The following is a 12,382-nucleotide window of genomic DNA, read 5'->3' on the forward strand; positions in this document are numbered from 1 at the left end:
TTCAAAGATAAGTCGATGTAAAACCTTTCTATTGATCCGAAACCCCATTTTTTCACGGCGTCGCATCTGCTTTATTAAACACCAAATTTCACGTTATTTTAGAGTTCGTAAACATTATTGTAGATTGTAGCGCCGGCCCCGTAAAAAATAAAAAATAAAGGTAAAACCGCTAAATAAACTGGACGAAATTATGACCACTAAATTTTACTTCGGGGGGCAACCAGAGTAACGCAACTTTAATTACTCCGCGTAAGCCGTTGGTGTTTTAAAAGGCGTTTGGAAGAGAAAATACGCATATAAAAACGTGCTGAATCAGAGGGATCATCACCCCAATTAAGCCCGGATGGAGGGAGCGAGACGAGGAGAGGAAGGGGAGTGAGAACGTTAAAATAATAAAAGAAAAAAAACTCGAACCCTGAAAAAGCATAAATGGATACAGAGTGCAAGGAATTACATTAAACTAACAATATAATCCTTACCCTCTGTCTCGGGATTACCTGCAGGATTAACGACGCCCCTGAACGGCTCCTCGGTTCCCTCAGGAGGTATCAGGTGTGTCCCGAGGGTGTCAGGTGTTGCGGGGAGCAGATGGCCGGGACGGGAAAAAACTTCTAATGAAGGAAAAATGGTCGGGCGAGGTGATGGGGAGATCGTAGCGACTGGCTGCTCCTCACTGGTACGGGACGGATGAAGAGAGGTCAATAGGTGTGTCTCATGTGGGTGAAGAGACTGAAGGTTGTGGCTTGGATGAGAATTGGATGGATGAGTGTGAGAAGGGAGCGGTTGAGTCTCACTGTAGAATGAGGTTCTATCTAATTTATCAGCATTGGTAACACTGTTGGTGGGTGAATGTGTCTTATGTGGGTGAAAGGAATGATGGTTGTGGCTTGGATGAGAACTGTAGGGATAGGCATGAGAAGGGAAAGGATGAGAATGGGTGAATGAGTGTTCGTCTGGGTAATTCGCATTGGTAAGACTGATGGCGAGTGTGTGTGTCTCCCATGTATGAGAGGAATGCACTTTGTGACTGGGATGAAGAGAGGTGGAAGGAGAAGCAAGAGAAGAGAGAGGATAAGTCACGCTGAGGAATGAGGATTTGTCGCGTTGATCAGAATAGGTAGCACTACTGGTGACTCGATCCTGGGAGCCTTTTTGCAAGTAACTTAGAGCACTAACTTCGTTCTCTTCAGCTGCCAAAGTACTCGGGTATCGATTCGTGTGTTGCGTGAAGCCAGTCGTGGGTAGAGGCTCCACAGGGCTGCTAGAGTCGGCGCCCCTTGGTGTGGAATACTGCGGCACGAAATTGTTGAAGTGGACGGTATTCGGCTGAGGACTTGGTGCGAGGGAAACTGTGGTGGGGAGAGACGAGACCGGAACCCTTTGTTCGTCGAAGTAGATCGGGTTGGGACGCGAAGTAGTTGACTCGGAAGATGAAGTGACTGCAGGCTGGTATAGTGCATGATGAACTGGCACGATGGTGGGACTGTGAAGTGGACCGGTTCCGAGACTCTGCTTGTGCGAGGATATAAGCGTAACCGATGTCGATGGAACTCTTTCGTCATTGATGTAAAGAGAATTCGACGTGTAGGATTGTGGGAGACGTAAAGATGTGGGAGAAGGCTGGGTAGTCGAACTTTTGGAAATGGCTTCAGTACTCTTGAGATTAAATTCACCAAGGGCCTCGTGCTCGTCTACTATCAGAGCATCCCGGGGCGGCGAGGCGGACGACAACCTGTCAATGAAGTTCGGCGGTTCTTCAGTCACCTGGTGGGAGGACGCGCTGCCGCTTTGTCTTTTCTTAAGGAGTTCGTACTCTCGCTTCATTGCTTCGATCGCTTGCTCCAAGACTTTCAGGGTGTTTTGGGTGTCTTCCTCTGAATGGAGCTGATGACCTGGGAGGGAGACTACTGCTGATACTTCATCCTCGACGCCAAAAGTCTGAGACACATTCTTCACTTCCTGCGCTAGAGTCTGACGTGGGCCTCCTTCAGGTTCAAAGCTTTGTGTGGTCGCGTAAGAAATCTTTGAAGGATAGTTTATTGTAATTGATGGAGACAGTATTGTTGCGATAAACTCCGATCTCGAAACTGTGGCCGTTGGCTGAGATACTTTAGGTAAATGATGAGAGAATTGGGTCGTATTAGTAACCAGTGAGGATGTTAGGTTGTGTTGCACTGTCAGTAAGGCGTGAGTCTCTGTGTCTTCCTTGGTTATATCTTCGTGCTGAGTAACACTAAGAGAGTTCGTATAACCTTTCGTATTACTAGGCCGAGAACGGAGAGGAGAGGCAGCAGCAACAAAACTTATCACTCCTGTATCCAAATCGAGACTGTGTGAAGTGAAATCAGCCGGTGATGTGTTTGTCTGTTTGTGCAGAGAGGTGTGAAGCGTCAAGTCCTGCGAAAATGCCTCGTTCAGGGCTGTGGATGAAGTTGAGGTCGGTGATATCTCGCTATGGCAAAACGTTGATCCAGGTAGAGTGGTGGATACAGGAAGTCGATTAATAGTGTGTGTACCCGTAATAGACTCAGCATCAGCGAAAGAGGGTGAGATCGTAATTGGTATTCCGTTCATTACTGCAAAATGGAGGGTGGGTGTATCGGGCACATGAAAGTTGAATTTCTCTGAAGCTATTAAAGTCCAGTCATTGAGTGGACGCTGAAATGGAAAGAAAGGGGTCTCGTAGTTCCCGATGACCGTCGATGTCGTTTTCGTAGTGTCTTCAAAAAGAGACGGAACTTTCGCATGGGCGTTTGTGACCCTTCCAAAAGCGTCACTTGAAGACTGTTTGTGTTGATGTGGCCGATATTGTGATGCAGGGATTGAAGCATTTAGAACTGAGGGCTGGTGATTAGATATTGTTGTAGAAACTGCTAGAACTTGAGAAACCTTGAGTTCATCTCCTTGATTCTTGAAGTTCGAAGTGTAAGTAACACGTGAAGTTATAGAAGGGCTGATTGGAGTTTGATACGTAAAACTAGCATCAAGCGTTTGAGGGTGAAGCTGTAACGTCAGGATGGGCCGAGGAGAATGATGTGAAACCTTGAGTCTATCTTCCTGATTCGTGCGGTCCGAGCTGTACGTCAGGGTTGAGGTTAAATAAAGACTGGTTGTAGTTCGACGAATCTCACTGGCAGCAAATGTTTGGGGATGAAATAATGGCGTGAAGACGGTGTGCGGTGAATGATGTCCGGTCGTGACGAAGGTTTCTGCCTGTAAGGAGGGCACTATCCCAACGTCAGAAGGTCTATGTGGGGTTAAGACGGAAGTGGAAGATCGATGGTGATGGGTCTTGTTCCATTGCGAGTTCCAGTACCCCTGAGAAGGTTGATGACTCTCGGGAGGAAAAGTAGCAGGAGATGGTAGCTGATGATGGCTTTGCAAGGTAGACCACACATAGAAGAAGGGTCTGTGTGGTGGCTGGGTGACTCTGCTACTTCCATCAAACTCCTCTGAGGCTGGGAGAGGTTTTTTCAGAGGATGTGACGTAAAGGGACTGGGACGGGAACCAGAAGGCGTGACAGGGGATTGATAAGGCTGGGACATCAAAGGACGACTTGCCAACTGATACAGAACCTGATTGAAAGTTGATGGGTCAAGTAAGAGGTTGTCTGTGGTCGTGTTAGGGAGAGTCGAGGAGGGTGTGGAGAAGAGTGGTTGAGGCGTTGCAGAGTTACTTGACCCATTATTAGAGGATGAGGTAGAATTGTACGTGAGATTTGATAGTTTGTCATCCTTTTTGTCCGAGTTTGGTTCTGTTTCGTCTTGATTACCTTGGTTCGGTGGGTGGTTCGTCTGGTATGGTCGAATGTGTGTTTGGTTGGGTTGATATTCTGTTTGTTTCGGTGGGTGATTTGTTTGATTTGGTCGATTATGGGTTTGGTCTGGTTGATATTCCGTTTGGTTTCGTGTGTGGTTGGTTTGGGATGGTCGACCTTGTGTTTTGTTTGTCCTTTGGTTCGCTTGATATGGTCGATTATTTGTTTGGTTTGGTTGATACTGTGTTTGTCCTGGTCGATATGTTTGCTGTGCCTGATGACGTGTTCTGTTCGGCCCCTCGCGTTTGAGATCTGACTCATGGTGTATGTGATCTGGTCTTTGCTGCTCTTGGTGTGACTCCTGCCCTTCTTGGTCTGTCAGAAAATATGTTGGGTCTGTTGGGTTTCTGTCTCGTTCTGTGTCGTCTGTCTGGAGCTGTAATTGGTCTGATTGATAGAGAACTGGATCAGATTCGGTCTCTGTTTGGTAAGGGGGTTGTTGTTGCGTCTCTGTTTGTTCTGGTCTATATCGCTCATCGTCTTGTTCTTCCTGTGTTTGGCTGTGTGGTATAGTGGCCCAGTGATGTGTTTCTTCTGCTTGACTGTGCAATGATTCAGGGTGATTATGTATGTGGCCATCTGCTGGTTGTTTCTGTGGCCGGTCTTCCTGGTAAAACGTTTGGTCGGACTGGAACTGTGTTTGATACGGTCGCTGATATGTTTCGTGTGGAAGTTGCTGTGTTTGGCTTGGTCTGTAGTGTGCTTCGTGTGGCTTATTGTGTGTTTGGTGAAGCAGGTTTTCTGTTTGATACGACCATGAGTGTACTTGATCGTAATGGTCATGTGTTTGCTGGTTTTGGACCTGTGACTTGTATGGTGTTTGCTCTGTCTGGAGTGGTTGGTACTGAAAGTGATCAGGTGGATGCTGTGTTGGATTCGGCAGGTACTGTACTTGCTTTTGTGGTTGTTCCATTAGATGTGGCAAATATTGTACCGATTGCAGAGCTGGGCCCTCGAGTCTTTCGTTCTTTATGTCTGATTCAGGAATGTTTTGCCCCGCTGCTAAGGAATGAGTATATTGTGGTGACTGTGCTTGAATAGGAATGCGAGTAGCCTTAGAGTGCACCGGAGGTGAGGAGGAGACTGTGGCAGACTCAGGAAATTTATGCCAACTGGACGAATCCCATTTGGTCAATCCGTGAACGTGGCTGTCTTCTGCAGTGTCCCACCAAACTGGAAGTGTATGTGGCCAAGTCTCCACCAGTGGCCTTTCAGGCAGCAAGGGTGTTCCTACATATTCTACAGACGACGCCCATGACAAACCTGAGGTAGAGTGGGACATCAAGTGACTGGGAGTACTGAACGAGCTCTCGCTGTGGTCTGAAGACACCTTTTCATGGCGAGGGGGCAACGTAAGAGGCACAAAAATGTTCAAAGTGGCTCCACCGTGGCTTACAAACTCTCCAAGCACAGTTGTGGGACTATAGGACAGGGAACTATGCTGAAAAGAATTGGCGTAGTGAGAGGTGATAGTAGTGGGTCCTCCATCAAGCCACCATGATTGCGTGAGCGTGCTACCAGGGCTCCCAGAAGACAATTTGGGGCCCTGGCTAGAGATTGCTTGCAGTGATTGCACTGGTAATGATGGGTGTTCTGTTCCCTCCATCTGTATCATTGCTTCCTGCGTCCTAATCTTTGACAGGTAATTAGTGTCTATTGTACTTGAATAGTCAAGAAAGGCACCAAGCTGCTCCCCCTCTTCTTCAACCACGCTCGGTTGACTATTTTTTGATGTACTGACTCCTGATGCGACAATAACTGATGATAAGAGATGATAATCACCAGTTATTTGGGGCTCATGGTTATCAAGAATTGTCTCCACGACGGGTGCTTGCTGTGAGAACTTGCTGCCAGTTACAGCTACAGGCTTAGTGAAATGCGAAGACTCCTCTCCTTGTGAGTTTGGTAAATGGTTATGGACGTACGTAAAGAAAGGCTGAATCTCGGGAAAATTATGAGTAGTGGACGAGGAGTATGTCAAGGAAGCTTTTGTCATGAAAGGAGTGACTTTGGAGGTCGGCAACTTTGGTGTAATGTCTGGAGTAGTGATGGAGAGGTCAGAAGCGGGGCTAACGGTGACGACAGAGACTGGAGATGCCTCCAGAGAAACACTAATGCTTTGCAGAGGTTGTACTGGAAAGGACAGGTGTTGGGGTGTGGCAGGGGTCTCTGGTAAGACTAGGACCTCCTCTGTTACTGGGTCTCTGTACTCTACTGTTGTGCCCCAATCAAAGATTGTGCTTTTCAGAAAATCAACTAAATAGCTGAGAACGTCCAGGTGCGTAAAGTTGCGTGGAAGTACGTTGTGTGCCGCGCTTACCAATATCGACTGAAATTTGTGAACTTGCGAGTCGATAGTTTCAGAAATCACGTCCGGGTTGTGTTTTTGAGCTGTCGTAAACGGAATACTGTAGTTTCCTTTCACATCCATCGTATGAGGTAAAGTTAGGGGAGGTTTGATAGAAAATGAAGATACCGAAGGAGGAGAAGAATGTACTGGCGTCAAACTTTCCTCTCCAAATGTTATAGTCAAAGGAGAATCTTGGCCATTTGTAGCCAGGGGAAGCGACAACGTTATCTTGTCTCCATCGTCGTTAAAGATCTGTGTTGGCAGTATGGGTCGTGTACTGACCGATGAAGGGAAAGCCACACCCCTTGATGGAAGCAAGTCATATGGTGCCCAAGGTGACGGAGGATGGCGTTGTAGAAGATGAAGCAATGGCCTGTTGTCTGGCTCAAATTTGGAGTAAAGAGTTTCGTCTAGTCCATTCAGAGAGGATCCTCCTTGAGTAAAATCTGCTTTTGAGAAGAGGGGAGGATGACTTATGAAGGGGCTCTTGTGTCGCAGATGATCACGACTGGGTTCCTCAGTTAGAGTTGGCACGAGGTCCTGCTCCGCTCTATTTGGTGCAGAGAAGGCAGTTTCCGGCTCTTCTGCAAACACATGGGGAGGTAATGTGACGTTTTCATCTAACATATCACCCCAGAAATTTTCGAGGTCATCAGAAGTTTGTGAAGATGACACCGTGTTTGGGGGAGGATAAGGAGGCCACGTGAAAGGAGTGAATGGTCTTTGCCCTTTCATCGCAATATAAGCCAGCCACGGAGGTTGCGTTGGTGAAGTAGGGGGAGGGAGAAAATCATTGAAGGGACGGCGGTGTGAAAAGTCTGTAGGTTCCGAGTTAAGATTGGTGAAAATCATGTCAAGGAGCTCTTCAGGAAGCAGTAATGAAGAACGGCTAGAAGGAATTTCCATTAATCCACCCTTCGAGGAAAGTATTGGAAATGACTCAAGTTCAGGACCTATCTCTTCGTTCCCCCGTTGTTTAGTCTTCGTTTGTATGCTTTTTCGTTTTGCATATACGTCGAAATGTTCCTGCTGGAGCTTCCTTTCCGTTCTCTTCTGATCAGCGACCGATGGTGTGAATCTTAAAGGCGAAGCTGTCACCGACGAGTTCGAGGTCGGAATCACTATCTCTTTTTTGTGGCTAAGGGACCGCAAACCTCTCCTCCCCCTTTTTTGTGGCCCGACCCAAGACGATGACACTGCGAATTCCCCAGAGGAATTTTTAAATGCCGTTTCCCTGGAATTAATTGATATTTCCTTCTTGCTTTTGGGGGAAACTTGCCTTTTCAGTCTAAATTTATGAGATCCTTTCGGTAAATGTTTATCTTTGAGGGGAAACGACCAATTAGAGTTAGAAGTTTTGATACCGTAATGACCTCTCCTCATGTTATATCTGTCTGCCACAACTGATCTGCTGAAATATGCCGAATCTTGTGTGTGATCATTCATTTTCACCCGCCCAGTAACACTTGATGAATTACTGACCGCATCTTCATAAAAAAATTCTTGCCTTCGAACGTTGCCGACATTGATCTCAGTGTCTGTGTTTGACATACTCATTGCATTTAGATTTTCATTCGTAATCGGGAATTTCACGTTTGAAGAAGAACAGTTCACCTGAGTCCGTTGAACAGTTAAGGTGTCCTGCAGTTTGCCCTCCTCAATTGTGTTCTTCGTCTCTTCACGCGCCGCATCGTTTTCTGTGTTACTCGCTTGGGGCTCCGACGGCGACAATTCTGAAACAGGAAACGTGGCAAAATTACCCTCAGCCGCATGTAAGACCAAATTAAGACAATGTTAAGTTTGATCAGTTCACCTACAAGCTTCTCTTCACATCACCGACTTAGAGAACTGAGGGCAAACTTTCGAGCATTCATCACGTCTACGCTACCATCTTCATCATTATTTTTTTTTCGCTATCATTAATATCAATAATAATGGCGCCACTATAAACAATTGCCTGCGCCATGACGGGCTTGGACCGACCATCAGGCCCCAACGTAATAGCCTACCGGCGCTATAGGCCACATGTAAATAAAAAAAAACAAAAAAAATCTTCAACTGCATGGAGGAAAAGGTATATTTTTCTTTTTGCTATTTACCTCTCTCTCCTCCCGCTTCTAATACATTAAGCGCAATAGAAGTCTCGAATGTGTGCTGTGCTGTTTATTTATTATTATTATTATTATTATTATTATTATTATTATTATTATTATTATTATTATTTTCTTCCAGCCTCTAAGTCTAATGCATCACACGCAATAAGACTCGTTTTTCTGTTCTGCTTCATCATCATCATCATTATTATTCAGTGGCACGCCAGCCCTCGTCGGGCGAGCAACTTGGCCGGCCCTTTCGCCGGTAGTAACCTGCCTGGTTGCTCGCCCGGCTCCTGCTACAGGCTGCTTCCGCCTGCCCAGGGGGGCCCGTGCCTCCGTCGCTGCTCGACGGCTGTTACTCGTGTCTGTGGCGGCGGCGGAGGCATCCCCACCCCCGTAACGAGTTTTGCATTGCTCGCTCCCTCTTACAGGGCCGCCTTTTGGCCAAAGGCCCTGTCCCCTATTAAGGGGTAAATCTTTAAGATCATTATTATTATTATTATTATTATTATTATTATTATTATTATTACCGTCTCTTCCCGGCGTGTTGGCGTAGTCAGGGGTGTTGCCATGGAGCGGTTTGATGAGGTTTATAAGCACGCGCAATGCAATTATTCCCTTCCCTTTCATTTTACGGCGGCGAGTCCCACGTGTCAGCGGCGGCAGTGCAAAATGAAAGGCTGGATACATTAAGATTAATTTGTCTTATTAATAATTTCAGCCCACAATGACAATCTCCTTTCACGGATAAATAGATTGATTGATAGAGATGGATAAATAGATAGTAGATAGATAGAGAGATAAAATTGTGATAGGTAGATAGTTTAATTAGTTATCTAAATGTGTGTGTGTGTGTGTGTGTGTGTGTGTGTGTGTGTGTGTGTGTGTGTGTGTGTGTGTGTGTGTGTATTTCTGGAATAAGAATGAATCAAAAGTAGCGTCACAATGTCTTGCCGTGGCCTGCAAGACGCTCAGTTTGCCACTTCATAAATGTAAGGCAAAAATATTAATAAAACAGTATAGTAGCTAGTTATCCAAAATATGCTACGTGCTCTTAACCATGCCAGTAACCCCTTTGAATTTGCGACTGGCTTATTGTGGGAAGGAGTGTGCAAGCAGCAGCATATATAGACAGCTCAAGACGAGTGCATGACCACCTATACTATGTCCTATAAGAAAGATGTCATTGGTGGAAGAAATCAAATCGACCCGTTACTCAGGGTTGTACTATGAGCAGGCGGGTGTGCAGTGCGTGCTGGCGAGAGTATAACCACGCCTGGCTCAAGCACAAGCAGTCGATGCCCCGCCCAAGATCTACAGCCCCGCCCAGACATGCACGCAACCCCCCCCACTCTGCGATAAGGGTTTACTCTAATCGATAATTTTTTTTTCCTAACGATATCGAACTATTCAACACCGATTCTTGTATAATAGACTCCAAAATTCGCGAGTGTTGTCAGGATTTTCAACTACTTTTTTTGTTTGTTTGTTTGTTTTTTTGCTTCGAGTAAATGAATAGTATACGATAGAGCAATTACCACCAGGGATTACAAAAAAGACAGATAGATGTATAGACATATAGATAGATAGATGGATGGATGTACGGACAGATAGATAGATAGATACATAGATAGATTGATAGATATATAAATAGAGAAAAACCACTCAGACCACACCATAAAAATCGCCTGTGGTCTGCCTGGCCTACTGGTAATTCTGAAACTAGGCCGTATCGGACAATAAAGATGATTGCCTTAATGAGTGACACATATACTTCGAGGAGAGGTGACGCTTGCGGATGCTCTTCAAACGCTACTACTTTTTTCTTTTGTTGTTGTTTTACGCTTCCCCTTAACCCATTTTCAGGCTCCTTTACAGTGCTATGAGATCTGTGCTTCCCCCTCCCCCCCCCTCCCCCGGTCTGGTATTTAGTTGTTTGTTTGTGGAAAGCGGCGATCAAAATAGTAGGTTATGGAAAATTAGTGCTGGATCGAGCGAGAGCCGAACTCGTGCGGACGTGATGGATGACATTGTATTTACAGTGATGGGGACTTTGAGTGTGTGTGTGTGTGTGTCGGCATTTAAGGGAGAGCTATTTTTTCATTACGTTGGAAGAACTATACAGTAATCTCAATAGCGAGCTTGTGTGTGTAAGGCTCTTCATGATGTTTTACTATTGTATGCTTAGTTTCTATGTGATGTTTGGGTTCATTTCGGGGTAAGAAGGATCTGTTCTTGGACTAAAATCAATTGTTTATGTAAATGACGATCACTGAGTAGCTATTTCATTGTTATTTGACCTTTCCAACGTACCAGTTAATCTGTAGTCAATCAACTAATTAGGCTAACTAACTAACCGTGTGTGTATGTGTGATTTGGGAGTCCATCAGTACAATGTTTACCACTTCTTAAGAAACAAACCGTTCACAATCACTGCCTCTCAGCTAACGGTGAGGCCTGGATCAGCTGCGCCACCGTAAACCTTCGGAATCATCTCGGAGGAGGCTGATGGTGACGGTGTTAGGTAATTATAGTGATGGTTCATCTCACGGCGCCGAGCCACACAGTAAATCGGTTCTGGTTCAAGTCTTCTGGAGGCGTTAGGTGAGATAATAGTGTTTTGTGGCCTCGTAATGTACACCCTCCTATTTTTTATATAACTCAATTAGATCACCTTGAGATTTTTCTTCTTTTTGTTTACTGAAGGCCATGCAGACAAAGAGACTTGTATCAAAATGCCCCTGCAAAAAAGTAAGGTACTTCTTAATTCTCCATTATTTTAGTGAGACCTTGATCCATGCCACGTTCAGTCCATTTACCTTTAATACAGAATAGACACAGACACACACACAAAAAAAAGAGAATTGCGTTTACTCGCCTGGGTAGCAGACTATCAGTTGCAAATACGCTTATGTTCTTACCTTCACTGATATCGCCGCTGAAGGGCTGGGCGTTGGCATGGGCGAGGATGAGGAAGACCACCGCAAGACAGGCTACCGCTGAGTATATGCCCATCTTAGATTAAAGGTCTTTCTGATGTGGACTTGATAATGTATTTCTTTTCAACACACGTCAAACCGCGCCACGTTCATTTCCATAACAAATAACGATAAAACACGAGACCATGATATCGAAACACGTGGTAGATCCTTATTTTTACTATTACTGTCGTTGTGGTCGTTGTTATCTTGATGTTATTATTTAGAAAGCCTGTATATAGGAGGGTAAGCACCGACTGAGACAGCAGCCTCCAGCACACACGCCCTGGCTTGTTCGAGACTGGATGGAGTTTGGAGGAGCGAACGGTAGTGTCGGTGACGGCCCAAGATGCTCAGCGGCACTCCTGGGAAACCGTTGGTGATGAATGGGAGTAGTATTGCAGTCACGAAGATCTTTTTATAATTGCCTGCGCGCCTGCCTCTCTCTCTCTCTCTCTCTCTCTCTCTCTCTCTCTCTCTCTCTCTCTCTCTTTCTGACATTTATTAAGTTCATTCCATTGTTATTTTTAGCCTCGGTAATATCGAAATCTGACCATTTAATTTCCCATCGTCATCTGCAGAGGGATATTAACCTACTCTTCAATACAAGTAGATCTTAGGGTTTGTCTTTTTCAATTGGCAAATGTGTCAGAATGAACTTTTGTAGAAGTTTCCAAGATGCACCTGTTCTCTTACAGTCCTTCATTGGTGAGCAACCCATTTCAGATGTTGACAACCACAAAGATCTTGGGATGTGAGAGCCCGCTTCTTCTCATTAAGAGTGATTAACATTTGGAACAGCTTGCCGGATTCTGTTTCTGTCATCTCGGTGAATTCCTTCAAGCATCAGCCGGGCAAGCATCTTGGTCAGATCTTATACGAGTTTGATTAATTTTCCACGTGGTTTGGTTGTTCTTTGGGTGTTTTGTTTGGATTGTTGTTATTGACTGGGTATTGAAAATTAGTAGTTGCAATGGACCGTATTGTCTATACAGGCAGCGCCACATGTGGCCACTCAACTCCTGGCTGAATTTTCCATAGAGTTCAAGATGCCACCGTTGCCCCAAGCCGATGATTGCACACACTTCACTTCTACCCGATCTCAATTTTTCTTCATGTCAAATAGTAGCGTCAGGAAAT

This window comes from Eriocheir sinensis, chromosome 14, assembly GCF_024679095.1.
Source record: "Eriocheir sinensis breed Jianghai 21 chromosome 14, ASM2467909v1, whole genome shotgun sequence".
Lineage (NCBI taxonomy): Eukaryota > Metazoa > Arthropoda > Malacostraca > Decapoda > Varunidae > Eriocheir > Eriocheir sinensis.